Below are 15,695 nucleotides of genomic sequence, written 5' to 3' on the forward strand. Positions count from 1 at the left end.
AAGGCAGCTAGGAGCCGTTGAGAACAAATCCAGAAGGCCATCCTTGCCTTCTGTCGTCGGGCGCACCGGACAGTCCGGTGCACACCGGACAGTGTCCGGTGCCCAATTCCTTTCCTTAAATGGCGAAGCCGACCGTTGCAGATCTGGGAGCCGTTGGCGCACCGGACATGTCCGGTGCACACCGGACAGTCCGGTGCCCCCTTCCGACCGTTGGCTTAGCCACGTGTCGCGCGCAGAATCCGCGGCCGACCGTTGGCCCGGCCGACCGTTGGCTCACCGGACAGTCCGGTGCACACCGGACAGTCCGGTGAATTTTAGTCGTACGTCGTCGGCAAATTCCCGAGAGCGGCCACTTCACTCGAGGCAACCTGGCGCACCGGACACTGTCCGGTGCACCACCGGACACTGTCCGGTGCACCACCGGACAGTCCGGTGCACCAGACCGAAACAGCCTCTTGGCTGTACACAGCCAACTTTTCTCTTTTTCTCTTCTTCCTGTTTCTGATACTTAGACAAGTATATTAGTACACAAAACCAATGTACTAAGACTTAGAAACATACCTTTGCTCTAGATTTGCACTTTGTTCATCCATGGGCATTGATTCACATTTAAGCACTTGTGTTGACACTCAATCACCAAAATACTTAGAAATGGCCCAAGGGCACATTTCCCTTTCAATCTCCCCCTTTTTGGTGATTTATGCCAACACAACATAAAGGAACTAGAACAAGTGCAATATCACTTCAAATAAAAACTCAATTTTATTTTGATTCAATTTGGCATATATGGATCATCCTTTGCCACCACTTGGTTTGTTTTTGCACATCAACCACAAAATCCTTATCTCTAAGTCAAATCCACTTGTAGAGACATAAAGAAAGGTTTTCCAAAGAAAATTGATTCAAGATTCAAAAAAAAACTCCCCCCTTTTTTTTCATAATCAACGCTTCTCCCCACAAGAGGCCAACTTTCGACAAAAGAGACAATGCAAGAGTTTTGACAAACCAAAAGCTCTAATCTACTATTTTCAAAATTTCTCAAGTGGTAGCTGATCCATTTATCACTTTGGCCTTTATTTTCTCCCCCTTTGGCATCAAGCACCAAAATGGGATCAATCTTGGCCCTTTAACCCCATTGCCTCACCAAAATCTTCAATTAAGAGCAAATAGGCAATAAGAGTTTAAAGATGATCTTGGAATAAGTTACCCTCTCATCGGAGTGTAGTGGAAGTCTTTCATGGTCCAAGTCCACCTTTTCCCTTTCAATCCTCCTTCGAGACTAAATCATCAACTCAAGCACATGGTTAGTCTCAAAGGGTCAAGTTGTAACACATCTCCCCCTAAACATGTGCATCACTTTGCAACGGACTTGTGAGGTCCAGGGAGTGTTTGTACAACTTGAGCACCATAATAAGCAACAAAATGCAGAAAGGAACATGATCAAAAGCATAAATACAAGTATGCTACAATTCAATCCAAGTTCCGCGAATCTAAGACATTTAGCTCACTACGCAACCTGCAAAAGGTCTTCTCATCTAGAGGCTTAGTGAAGATATCGGCTAGCTGGTTCTCGGTGCTAACATGAAACACTTCGATATCTCCCTTTTGCTGGTGGTCTCTCAAAAAGTGATGCCGGATGTCTATGTGCTTTGTGCGGCTGTGCTCAACAGGATTTTCCGCCATGCGGATAGCACTCTCATTATCACATAGGAGTGGGACTTTGCTCAGATTGTAGCCAAAGTCCCTGAGGGTTTGCCTCATCCAAAGCAGTTGCGCGCAACACTGTCCTGCGGCAACGTACTCGGCCTCAGCGGTGGATAGGGCAACGGAAGTTTGTTTCTTAGAGTTCCATGACACCAGGGACCTTCCTAAGAATTGGCACGTCCCCGATGTGCTCTTCCTATCGACCTTACATCCAGCATAGTCGGAGTCTGAGTATCCAACCAAGTCAAAGGTAGACCCCTTTGGATACCAGAGCCCGAAGCAAGGCGTAGCAACCAAATATCTAAGAATTCGCTTCACCGCCACTAAGTGACACTCCTTAGGATCGGATTGAAATCTAGCACACATGCATACGCTAAGCATAATATCCGGTCTACTAGCACATAAATAAAGTAAAGACCCTATCATTGACCGGTATGCTTTTTGATCAACGGACTTACCTCCTTTGTTGAGGTCGGTGTGTCCGTCAGTCCCCATCGGAGTCTTTGCGGGCTTGGCGTCCTTCATCCCAAACCGCTTTAGCAGATCTTGCGTGTACTTCGTTTGGGAGATGAAGGTGCCTTCCTTGAGTTGCTTCACTTGGAACCCGAGGAAGTAGTTCAACTCGCCCATCATCGACATCTCGAATTTCTGCATCATCACCCTGCTAAACTCTTCACAAGACTTTTGGTTAGTAGAACCAAATATTATGTCATCGACATAAATTTGGCACACAAACAAATCACCATCACATGTCTTAGTAAAAAGAGTTGGATCGGCTTTCCCAACTTTGAAAGCATTAGCAAGTAAAAAGTCTCTAAGGCATTCATACCATGCTCTTGGGGCTTGCTTAAGTCCATAGAGCGCCTTAGAGAGCTTACACACGTGGTCGGGGTACCGTTCATCCTCGAAGCCAGGGGGTTGCTCCACGTACACCTCCTCCTTGATTGGCCCGTTGAGGAAAGCGCTCTTCACATCCATTTGGAACAACCTGAAAGAATGGTGAGCGGCATATGCTAGCAAGATACGAATTGATTCTAGCCTAGCCACAGGAGCAAACGTCTCCTCAAAGTCCAAACCTGCGACTTGGGCATAACCTTTTGCCACAAGTCGAGCCTTGTTCCTCGTCACCACCCCGTGCTCGTCCTGTTTGTTGCGGAACACCCACTTGGTTCCCACAACATTTTGCTTGGGACGAGGCACCAGTGTCCAAACTTCATTGCGTTTGAAGTTGTTGAGCTCCTCCTGCATGGCCAACACCCAGTCCGGATCTAGCAAGGCCTCCTCTACCCTGAAAGGCTCAATAGAAGAGACAAAGGAGTAATGCTCACAAAAATTAACTAATCTAGATCGAGTAGTTACTCCCTTACTAATGTCACCCAAAATTTGGTCGACGGGATGATCCCTTTGAATCACCGCTCGAACTTGGGTTGGAGGTGCCGGTTGCGCTTCTTCCTTCATTACTTGATCATCTTGTGCTCCCCCTTGATCACACGCCTCCTTTTGATGAACCTGTTCATCGTCTTGAGTTGGGGGATGCACCGTTGTTGAGGAAGAAGGTTGATCACGTTCATCTTGTTCCTGTGGCCGTACTTCTCCAATCGCCATGGTTCGTATAGCGGCCGTCGGAACATCTTCTTCATCTACATCATCACAATCAACAACTTGCTCTCTTGGAGAGCCATTAGTCTCATCAAATACAACGTCGCTAGAGACTTCAACCAAACCCGATGATTTGTTGAAGACTCTATACGCCTTTGTATTTGAGTCATAACCTAACAAAAACCCTTCTACAGCTTTTGGAGCAAATTTAGAATTTCTACCTTTCTTCACTAGAATGTAGCATTTGCTTCCAAAAACACGAAAGTAGGATACATTGGGTTTGTTACCGGTTAGTAGCTCATACGAAGTCTTCTTGAGGAGGCGATGTAGGTAGACCCTGTTGATGGCGTGGCAAGCCGTGTTCACGGCTTCCGACCAGAAACACTCGGGGGTCTTGAATTCTCCAAGCATCATCCTCGCCATATCGATTAGCGTCCTGTTCTTCCTCTCTACTACACCATTTTGCTGTGGTGTGTAGGGAGCGGAGAACTCGTGCTTGATCCCTTCCTCCTCAAGGAATTCTTCCACTTGAAGATTCTTGAACTCGGACCCATTGTCGCTCCTTATCTTCTTCACCTTGAGCTCAAACTCATTTTGAGCTCTCCTTAGGAAGCGCTTGAGGGTCCCTTGGGTTTCAGACTTATCCTGCAAAAAGAACACCCAAGTGAAGCGGGAAAAGTCATCAACAATAACTAGACCATACTTACTTCCCCCTATGCTCAGATAGGCGACGGGTCCGAAGAGGTCCATATGCAGCAGCTCCAAGGGTCTTGAAGTGGTCATCACATTCTTGCTGTGATGCGCTCCTCCCACCTGTTTACCTGCTTGACAAGCTGCACAAGGTCTATCTTTTTCGAATTGTACGTTAGTCAACCCTATCACGTGTTCTCCCTTTAGAAGCTTGTGAAGATTCTTCATCCCCACATGTGCTAAGCGGCGATGCCACAGCCAGCCCATGCTAGTCTTAGCAATTAAGCATGCATCTAGACCGGCCTCTTCTTTTGCAAAATCAACTAAGTAGAGCTTGCCGTCTAATACACCCTTAAAAGCTAGTGAACCATCACTTCTTCTAAAGACAGACACATCTACATTTGTAAATAGACAGTTATATCCCATATGACATAATTGACTAACAGATAGCAAATTATATCCAAGACTCTCCACTAAAAACACATTAGAGATAGAATGCTCATTGGAGATTGCAATTTTACCTAGCCCTTTTACCTTGCCTTGATTCCCATCACCGAATATAATTGAATCTTGGGAATCCTTATTCTTGACGTAGGAGGTGAACATCTTCTTCTCCCCCGTCATATGGTTTGTGCATCCGCTGTCGATAATCCAGCTTGAACCCCCGGATGCATAAACCTGCAAGGCAAATTTAGGCTTGGGACTTAGGTACCCAACTCTTGTTGGGTCCTACAAGGTTAGTCACAATTGTCTTAGGGACCCAAATGCAAGTTTTATCACCCTTGCATTTTGCCCCTAACTTCCTAGCAATCACCTTTCTATCCTTTCTACAAATTGCAAAGGAAGCATTCAAAGCATGATATATTGTAGAAGGCTCATTAACTTTCCTAGGAATATTAACAACATTTCTCCTAGGCATATTATGAACAATATTCCTTCTACCAACATTTTTATCATGCACATATGAAGAACTAGAAGCAAACATAGCATGAGAAAAATCATCGTAAGCATTATAGCTCCTATAAGCATTTCTAGTTTGTCTCCTATCATGATACAAAAAGGCATGATTCTTTTTAGCACTAGTATCCATAGGGGCCTTCCCTTTCTCCTTGGCGGAGATGGGAGCCTTATGGCTTGTCAAGTTCTTGGCTTCCCTTTTGTAGCCAAGTCCATCCTTAATTGAGGGATGTCTACCAATCGTATAGGCATCCCTTGCAAATTTTAAATTATCAAATTCGCTTTTGCTAGTCTTAAGTTGGGCATTAAGACTAGCCACTTCATCATTCAAATTAGAAATTGAGACTAGGTGTTCACTACAAGTATCAACATCGAAATCTTTACACCTAGTGCAAATCTCAACATGTTCTACACAAGAATTTTTACTAGCTACTTCTAGTTTAGCCTTTAAGTCATCATTAACACTCTTTAAAGTAGTAATGGTTTCATGATAAGAAGATAATTCACTAGAAAGCACTTCGTTTCTTTTAACTTCTACAGCATAAGAATTTTGTGCACTAACAAATTTATCATGCTCCTCATATAAAAGATCTTCTTGTTTTTCTAGTAATCTATTCTTGTCATTCAAGGCATCAATCAACTCATTAATCTTATCTATCTTAGATCTATCTAAGCCTTTGAATAAGCATGAATAGTCTATGTCATCATCATCACTAGACTCATTATCACTAGAAGAAACATAAGTGGAGTCTCGAGTACTCACCTTCTTCTCCCTTGCCATAAGGCATGTGTGACGCTCGTTGGGGAAGAGAGATGACTTGTTGAAGGCGGTGGCGGCGAGTCCTTCATTGTCGGAGTCGGAGGAGGAGCAATCCGAATCCCACTCCTTCCCTATATGTGCCTCGCCCTTGGCCTTCTTGTAATGCTTCTTCTTCTCCCTTTTGTTCCCCTTTTCCTGGTCACTTTCATTATCGGGACAGTTAGCAATGAAATGACCAATCTTACCACATTTGAAGCACGAGCGCTTCTCCTTTGTCTTGGTCTTGCTTGGCTGTCCCTTGCGACCTTTAAGCGCCGTCTTGAAGCGCTTAATGATGAGGGCCATCTCCTTATTATTGAGCCCGGCCGCCTCAACTTGCGCCACCTTGCTCGGTAGCGCCTCCTTGCTCCTCGTTGCCTTGAGAGCAAGGGGTTGCGGCTCGTTGATCGGACCATTTAAGGCGTCGTCCACGTATCTTGCCTCCTTGATCATCATTCGCCCGCTAACGAATTTCCCAAGTACATCTTCGGGCGACATCTTGGTGTACCTAGGATTTTCACGAATATTGTTCACCAAATGAGGATCAAGAACAGTAAAGGACCTTAGCATTAGGCGGACGACGTCGTGATCCGTCCATCGCGTGCTTCCGTAGCTCCTTATTTTGTTGATAAGGGTCTTGAGCCGGTTGTATGTTTGAGTTGGCTCCTCGCCCCTTATCATTGCAAACCGTCCAAGCTCGCCCTCCACCAACTCCATTTTGGTGAGTAAGGTGACATCGTTCCCCTTATGAGAGATCTTGAGGGTGTCCCAGATCTGCTTGGCATTGTCCAAGCCGCTCACCTTATGGTACTCGTCCCTGCACAAAGAGGCTAGCAACACAGTAGTAGCTTGTGCATTTTTATGAATCTGTTCATTAATAAACATGGGACTATCCGTACTATCAAAGTGCATTCCACTTTCTACAATCTCCCATATGCTAGGATGGAGAGAGAACAAGTGACTACGCATTTTGTGACTCCAAAATCCGTAGTCCTCTCCATCAAAATGAGGAGGTTTACCAAGTGGAATAGATAATAAATGAGCATTAGTACTTTGAGGAATACGAGAGTAATCAAAAGAAAAGTTCGAATTAACCGGTTTCTTTCTCTTGTATTCGTTGTGGTCGTCGTCCTTTTGGGAGGAAGTAGACTCATCGCTGTCGTAGTAGACGATCTCCTTGATGCGTCTTGTCTTCTTCTTCTTCCCATCTTTGCGTCTGTGACCCGAGCCCGAGTCGTTGGACTTGTCATCCCTTGGCTCGTTGACGAAGGACTCCTTCTCCTTGTCGTTGATCACAATTCCCTTCCCTTTAGGATCCATCTCTTCGGGCGGTTAGTCCCTTTGTGAAGAGAACGGCTCCGATACCAATTGAGAGCACCTAGAGGGGGGGTGAATAGGTGATCCTGTGAAAACTTAAACTTATAGCCACAAAAACTTGTTAAGTGTTAGCGCAGTAATTGCCAAGTGGCTAGAGAGGAGTCACAACAAAACACAATACCACAAGAGATCAAACACAGAGATGACACAGTGGTTTATCCCGTGGTTCGGCCAAGACCAACGCTTGCCTACTCCACGTTGTGGCGTCCCAACGGACGAGGGTTGCAATCAACCCCTCTCAAGTGGTCCAAAGACCAACTTGAATACCACGGTGTTTTGCTTTGCCTTTCAATATCCCGTTTGCGAGGAATCTCCACAACTTGGAGCCTCTCGCCCTTACACTTAAGATTCACAAAGAAATATGGAGTAAGGGAGAACTAGCAACGCACACAAGACTCAAAATCAGAGCAACAGCACGCACACAAGTCGCAACAAGAGCTCGCAACACAACTCAATGAGTTCACAACTCAACAAGAGCTCTAGATGCTGTCACAATGAACCAAATGCGTGGAATCGATGTCTTGGTGCTTAGGGATGTTGTAGGAATGCTTGGTTTTTCTCCTCCATGCGCCTAGGGGTCCCTTTTATAGCCCCAAGGCAGCTAGGAGCCGTTGAGAACAAATCCAGAAGGCCATCCTTGCCTTCTGTCGTCGGGCGCACCGGACAGTCCGGTGCACACCGGACAGTGTCCGGTGCCCGATTCCTTTCCTTAAATGGCGAAGCCGACCGTTGCAGATTCGGGAGCCGTTGGCGCACCGGACATGTCCGGTGCACACCGGACAGTCCGGTGCCCCCTTCCGACCGTTGGCTTAGCCACGTGTCGCGCGCAGAATCCGCGGCCGACCGTTGGCCCGACCGACCGTTGGCTCACCGGATAGTCCGGTGCACACCGGACAGTCCGGTGAATTTTAGTCGTACGTCGTCGGCGAATTCCCGAGAGCGGCCACTTCGCTTGAGGCAACCTGGCGCACCGGACACTGTCCGGTGCACCACCGGACAGTCCGGTGCCCCAGACCGAAACAGCCTCTTGGCTGTACACAGCCAACTTTTCTCTTTTTCTCTTCTTCCTGTTTCTGATACTTAGACAAGTATATTAGTACACAAAACCAATGTACTAAGACTTAGAAACATACCTTTGCTCTAGATTTGCACTTTGTTCATCCATGGGCATTGATTCACATTTAAGCACTTGTGTTGACACTCAATCACCAAAATAATTAGAAATGGCCCAAGGGCACATTTCCCTTTCAGTTTCGCCTTCTTGTCCGCATCGCGTAGGTAGTCGCAATTTGTGGTTTGGGCACTGGAGATCGGGTTTGGGGCATTGCCGGTGAGCTTCGTCGTCGTTTGGCGGGGCGGCGCCGCCGGGTTGGCCGCCTGGTTAGAGGAGAGTGCTGGGGTCGTTGATCTCGGGTTGTACGGTTACGATTAGATCCGAAGCATACCGTTTCGAGATTTCGATTTGGGTCGTGGATCAGTGATCCGGCGGTCGTGGGCGGGTGAGAGATCGTGCGCCGTCCGATCATGATCCAGTGGTAGTCAGGGTGCGCCCTTTTTAAATAACCGTGATCTAATCTCGGCCTCTGGATCAGGATCCTACGGCTGAAATTAGAGAATACCCCTTCGGTTGCGCAATTGCATAAGAGCCCCTCTAGAATTATAGATTAGAACCCGCAGTCCAACTAGTAGTGTTTCCTGTGTCTTGGACATCTTCCCCCGAGACCCCTGGACTTTCCAGGAAATGAGGCCCAGTCCAAAACCTGTTTAAAATGAATAAATGAATTAGTAAATGCATTTTAATACAAAAATAACTCCTAGAACTTATCTAATTCGTAGAAAATTCATTTTTAGTCCAAATCGACCCATTCCAATTTCTAAAATTTTATAATATTATTGTTTATCATCTAGAGTCTCTGTTTTAACATGAAAACAGTAAGAAAATTTATTTCTCATTTAATCCTATTTCAAGCACATTAAAACTTAGGAAATTCATATCTTAAAATCTATAATACCAAAAATTATGATTTTTGTTCCTAGGAGTTTATTTTAATGTGTAGATTTTTATTGTGTATTTTATTTATATGTTTGGTGTGATGTTGATTTTAGCTATACTATGTATGTATTGTGTTGATGCGAGTAGACGAGCAAGCCACTGTGGATTCTGAGGTTCAGCAAGTAGAAGTAGCTGAGCAGGAGCTCATTGAAGGCAAGTTGTGCCCTTGATCACTTACTTTTTCCCAGCCATGTTCTTATTAATTATAATGATCTGCATAGGATAATTTTGATGGGACCCAATATGTTACCCTAGTTTTGGCTATCTTTATACCTTGTTTACCACTGAAATATTTCTTTGGGTAGTACCTGCTATTGCTTTATGTGAATTTGGGTATGAAGATACTTTATTCATAATTACTCTTTTATTCTCTTTTATTATTACTGTTCATGTTAAGATCATTATGTTAATGGGAACATGGAGCGACCACCCGGGAAAACAGTGCTACCACAAGGGTATAATGGGACGCCCTTGGCTGATTAACTAGGAAAGCTAGTGGAGGTCTTCCTTACCCGAAAGGGGCAAGGACAGTAGGGGAGTGGTCAGTGTAGGGAGGTCCTTGGTTGATTTTGCTGCGATGGCGGTCAGGCAAGAACCCTGCATTGGAGCTTCCTATAAACTGTAGCGGGTTTTCTGAAGCTAGTGGAACTTTGTAAAGGCCTCGTAGTGTTACCCTGCCTCGCCTCCTCGGTAGAGGTGTATGGGATTGGCCATCTCTTGGCAGATGGGTAACATGACTTGTGGGTAAAGATGCGCAACCTCTGCAGAGTGTAAAACTGGTATACTAGCCGTGCTCACGGTCATGAGCAGCTCGGACCCTCACATGATTAATTTATGGAACTTAAATTTAATTTGACATTTGCATCGCATTTGGGATTATTTTACTATTACTTTTCTTTATTATTATTAAGGTGTGGTATTTACTTACACTTAGTAACTGCTAATAAAATTTTGACCAACTTATAAAAGCAATGCTCAGCCTCAACCCTTACTTTGTTGATCAGCCTTACACTTCACATGAATTCCCACCTTTGGTGAGTTCATGCACATTATTCCCCACGACTTGTTGAGCGATGAACGTATGTGAGCTCACTCTTGATGTCTCACACCCCCCCAAAGGAGAAGAACAGGTGGTCGAAGAGGAGCCGCCTAACTCTGAGGCTTTCGACTTGATCTAGGTGGCGTCTCCCAGTCAGCTTTCTGGCGCCAAGGATAGATTTTAGATCCTGCGATATTTATCTTTTATTTTGTATTAAATCTTCCGCTATGTAATAAATACTCTGATGTTTTATGACATTTATCTCTATACACTCTGTTATTATATATGTTGTCTTCTTTGGCGCATGTATGAGATGCACCTGGCTTTGTTCCTTAAAGCCGGGTGTGACAGCAGAGCTAAAAATCGAAGTGCAAGTTTCACCGAAGCTACAAAAAGTTGTTCCTAAAGAGCGTAGCGTAAGTTTGTCGAAGCTACAAAAAGTCATTCCTAAGGGAGCGCAGTGTAAGTTTTCTGCTCAAAAGTCATTCCAAAGGGAATGCAGAGCCAAATACCGCCGAAATATAAGGCGAAGCGCGAAAAGTCAACGCGATAAATACCGCCGAAATAGAAGGCGAAGAAGTTCAAAATACGTTCCTAAGGGGATGCAGAACTTACACCGAAAAATAAGTGGTGAAGCCGAAAAATAAGCGGCAAAGAGATTTTGATCGTTCCTAAGGGGACGCAGAGATTGTGTGTTTCAGCGTGGGTGTGTGTCTTCGGCATTAACATCATTCTTTGCATCATATCATCGCATCATCTCGCATAGCATCACATCATACATCATATCACACCAATGACACGAATTGGAAACGAAGTCTATCTTCGGAGAATGCTTTACAAAAATGAAAAGGTGCCAAGGCACAAAGTAAGCTGAGAATTACAGCTTCATCAGCTCTGATGTGGAAGAAGAGATCTATTGTTTACGAAGCATTGATGTTTTTTATGGAGCTTGGATGTTCTTTACAAAGCGTGGATATTCTCACGAAGCATAAATATTCTTCTTTACGAAGCATGAAAAGAAGGGAAGGTGTTTTTTCGCCGAAGGCTCAAAAACGGTATGTATATAAAAGTTTCATGCATCGCAAAGAAGTAAATTGCAAAATAGTTTACATATTAGATTCAAAACTATACACATCAAATATTACAGAGCTAGTTCAACAAATGTTACATTAATCGCCTAAGAACGTTTTTACAATAACTACTATTCTTCCTTCAGAACCTTCTCCGCAACTTCGTTAAGCAATTTGTTAACGACTTCGTCAACAATAGATTCGGCTATGTTGATGATTTCTATTGCTTTCTTCATTTCTGGGTCGGCTAGGGGGTCGAATGGCTCCGGTGGAGGAGATAATTCAGCTGCGGTAGAAAAAATCAATCAGTCCGAAGTCCCAAAAACAAACGATGAAGCTAAAGGCCATTAAACGATACCTATCCGTCTCTCGTGTTCTGCAGCTTCTTCAGCTTTTTTCGCTGCTTCTCGAGCGTCATGAATATCTTTTTCACTTTTCTTCATTATTTCGTGGGCCATTTCTCGGCCGCCATTTTCCCAGATGTCAGTGTAAAATTTTCCGCCCATTAAACTTGCTTCGGCCGAGGGATCCTTTGTGTCATCCGCGGAGAGGGCAGCTTCGGCCTAGGCCAAGGTTTCAACATGATTGCAACCCGCCTTCTCCAAGATGGCTGAAACCCCTCTCGCACCAGAGAACGCGCAGACATCCCCGCGATCACTTAAAATTTCCTCAAAAGCTTCGGCTTCTCCGCTTATCCACTCGATAACACCCTCAGGGTCGCCTCGTATGAAGTTATCTTCGTTTGAATAGGCGCCCATGTTGGTGAAGCTAGCCTTTATCTTCTTCACGCAGCCCAAAGATTTTTCAAAACATATTTCCTTGGATGCGCGAAGTTCTTCAACTGTTTTTTCTAAATAGTTTTTCCAATATTCACTGGCCTCTCGGTTAGCTTCTGCGACAGCGCATTTTTCTTTGGCCTCTGCTAATTGTTTCCAAGGTCTTCGATCTCATTCTTTTGGACCTCAGCTTGAGCTTTGGAACTAGCTTCGTCTTCTTTTACTTTGTTTGCCAATGAAATTAATATCTTATCTTTTTCAAGGCCTTCGTTCCTTAGTTCAATCACCTCTGAACGAAGGTTGTTCAGAGCCATTGTATACCCTTCATCTTCAATGTTTTTTTGTGCTCTAAGGGTATTGCTAAGGATTAAGCCCTGCAAGAGGAGGACAAGATTAAGGGCATGTTTGGTTTGTGGCTAAATGTGCCACACTTTGCCTAAGGTTAGTCGTACAAATTGAATAACTAACCTTAGGCAAAAAAGTTAGGCAAAGTGTGGCAATTGAGGTAACAAACCAAACATGCCCTAAGTATAAACAAATGAAGTAATTTGTTTTCAAATACAAAATTGACTTTTATTCCTTTATGCTATTATATGCTAAACTGTAAGCCAATTCATCCTTTGATAATACTGAAAGGCCATCTTCTAGCTTTGGAAATTCGAAGCTTCTACACATGTCCTAGCAGACGGATATCTCTTTACTATCCGGGAGACAGTACAAAAAATCTTCTTCCCCACTGCCATTAAACACTAATGCCCCCTTCGGGTATTTCAATTTTTGGGCATAATGTTGAGCTTCTCGTTCTTCTTCCTTAGAAAGTCCCTTTCCCGAAGCATGGCGGATGATGTAATCAATGCTCTCTTTTAAAGCTTCGGGAGCAGGAGTGGCAACCTTTTCAGGCGAAATTTGCTCTGTGGCCTTTTCTTTTGTTGCCTTTTCTTCAATTTCCGCAGGCTTTTTCTCTGCGGGCTCTGAAGGCCTAGCTTCAGTACCAGCATGAATTACTGTAGTTTCAATTTCGGCCTGCTCTGTTTCAACTTTAGTTTGCGCTTTCAAAGCTTCGGCAATTTTCCTTGAAGGAGTCGAGTTCAAAGTCTTTACTATTTCTAGCACATCTAGTACATTTGCCATCCTTCTCCTCTTGGGAGTTGCGACAGAACTTTTTTGTGCCTTCAGCGCTGTTACCTCTGATGAAGGGCTTAAAATTTCTAACACTTTTGTTTCTCCAATATTTGACTCTTCAGCCTTACCCTTATTAGTCTTCGTCTCAGCTAGCTCAGCTAAGGGTAGCTTCGACATTATAGTTGGCTCTTCAGTCCTTTGCGCAGGAGGAGCAGTTTCTCTTAATTCAGCAGCTGAAGAGGCCTTCCCGCCAAACTCAGGCACCATGGCTGGTTCAATATAACGTGGCCGGTGGGTAAGTACCTTCATCTTTTTGCTCGCAGCCTTCGGCACAGGTTCAGCCGAGGTGGCCACAGCAGTAGTTTTCCTCTTCTTCCCTTGCCCCCGCAGCGGGTAGCGATAGTCGGGGTAGACGAAGCCAATACTGTCAAAAACTCTGTTCAATCTCTTCTTTCCTTGACTTCCGAAGGTTGTGGATAATGCATTATCTTCTGCCTTGGAATATGATCCAAGCAGTTCATCACTTATAACTTCGATGCATTTTAGTCAGTCATCGTTTGGTTCATCGAATTTATCCCCATATCTGAATGTATACTCCAGCCGGACCAGTTCACTTTCCCTAGAGTTGGTGATGGTCTCCTTCGGCATTTCCCAGCTCTCTACAAGTGGCCATACTCTAAATGCTATATGCTCTTGAATTAAATCTCTCGTACCGATAAAGAAGCATACAGTACCAAATGCCTTCTGGCATGCCTCGGCGGCTTCATCGATTTCAACCTTCAGCTTTCAAAGGTCGAAGCGGGACCATATGGGGCGCATAATAACCTCCTTGATGTCCTCCCTCGCTATCAAGTCATTCTTCACATAGAACCATTCTTCCATCCAATTTTCCGGTCATCTCTTCCGAAACATTGGCACTAGGTGGCTTGCGTTGGGACGGGCGATAAATCCGTAACAACCGAAGTTATTGTGATATTGTTCTTTCCCCGTGGCCTTCGTCTCATACAAAAGTTCGTGCATGTTGTAGAAGCATTTTGCGCTTGGCTCTGTCCCTTGGCTTCTTACTGCCCAGACGAAGACTCCCATCCTCAATATGGCTTCGGGGGTCAATTGATGAAGGAAAATTTGGAAGGTTTTCAACACTTCAACCACAAACCTGCTCAGTGGGAACCGAAGCCCAGCTTTGAAGAAGCTTTAGAAAATCACAACTTTGTTCTCCTTAGGCGCAGGAACTATGTTTTCTCCGCCAGCCCTCACAATAGACATATCCCGAAAGTACCTTCCCCTCATGTTTTTGAGGTGACTTTGCTTGATAGTCGATTTTCTGAAAATTGCATGACTTGGTTTCCAAGGTCGATCCTCAGAATCTTTGCCTCCACTTTCTGCATCATAACTGTCACTGTCACCAGTATCTTCAGACAGGCCCTCCAGTATCTCCTTAGTAATCTTCTCTGTATTAGATTTTGCCATTGACTCGATAAACCTAGCTATGTAAGGATTCGCAGTCTTCTTCTCCTCAAAAAGCTTCTCCTCTTCAGTTAGCTTCGTCTCAGCAGCAACCTTCTTGTCTTGAGACATTTTTTCCTTCAGAAATGACGAAAATTTGTCTTTCTAACCGAAGCTCAGAAAGCTTGAGAAACTAGCAAGCGTTAGTGAGCAAGAGCTATAAAATTGAGAAAATAAAGAAAATGGCACAAGCAGCATACCAAATGTGGTTGGTGCGAGTTCTTATTTATACGCTCGGCACGCTCCAAATCGAGGGGCCCGTCCGTCATGTTGCTATTCTAGCAAAGGGAAGGTGTTTTTTCGGACCTTCGGCTTAAGGCCTTCGTCCATGTCCCAGTCTGAATTCGTTATCTTAAACAAATTAATACTGCGAGGGGCTAATGTTGGGGGCCTTCGTCCTCCGAAGGTCCTCAAAAACGTGATTTAACAACATCTTCCAAGTGTGACATATGAACAGGTACCTTCGGACTCGGGCTAAAAGCATGTACAATGTAAAAAGCATGATCGTGACAAAGGTTGGAGTTGCTCCGAAGCTACGCGCAGGGGAGGTTCGGCTAAATGGCGGAAAAAGGAACCGACTTAAAGGGGAAAAGACTATCTAGTCCTCATAGAATTATATATAAGTCAATAATAAATGTAATGGGCATGAATGTAATTTCTCACAGGCTGCGTCCTGTGCCTATAAATAGATGAACAATACCCCCGTACTGTTCACGCTGACTTGTATTCGCTCGTGCGTCACGCTTAGATTTTTACCTTCTGTCAAGCTAAAGGTACAAATGTAATTAAATATTGTTTTTATTTATCCAAGATTATATAATAAGGATATATTAAGGATGTTATATGATTATTCATGTTATCTTTCATATTTCATATGCTTCGTCTTTCATTAACGTATACTGTGATGATGAAGGTACGTCCTTCATGACCTTCGTCCGAAGACCGTTATATCCTAAGGGAAATAATGCTTCGAAGGACGAAGGACATTAACGTTTAATATTTT

Source organism: Zea mays, chromosome 9 (assembly GCF_902167145.1).
Source record: "Zea mays cultivar B73 chromosome 9, Zm-B73-REFERENCE-NAM-5.0, whole genome shotgun sequence".
Taxonomy (NCBI): domain Eukaryota; kingdom Viridiplantae; phylum Streptophyta; class Magnoliopsida; order Poales; family Poaceae; genus Zea; species Zea mays.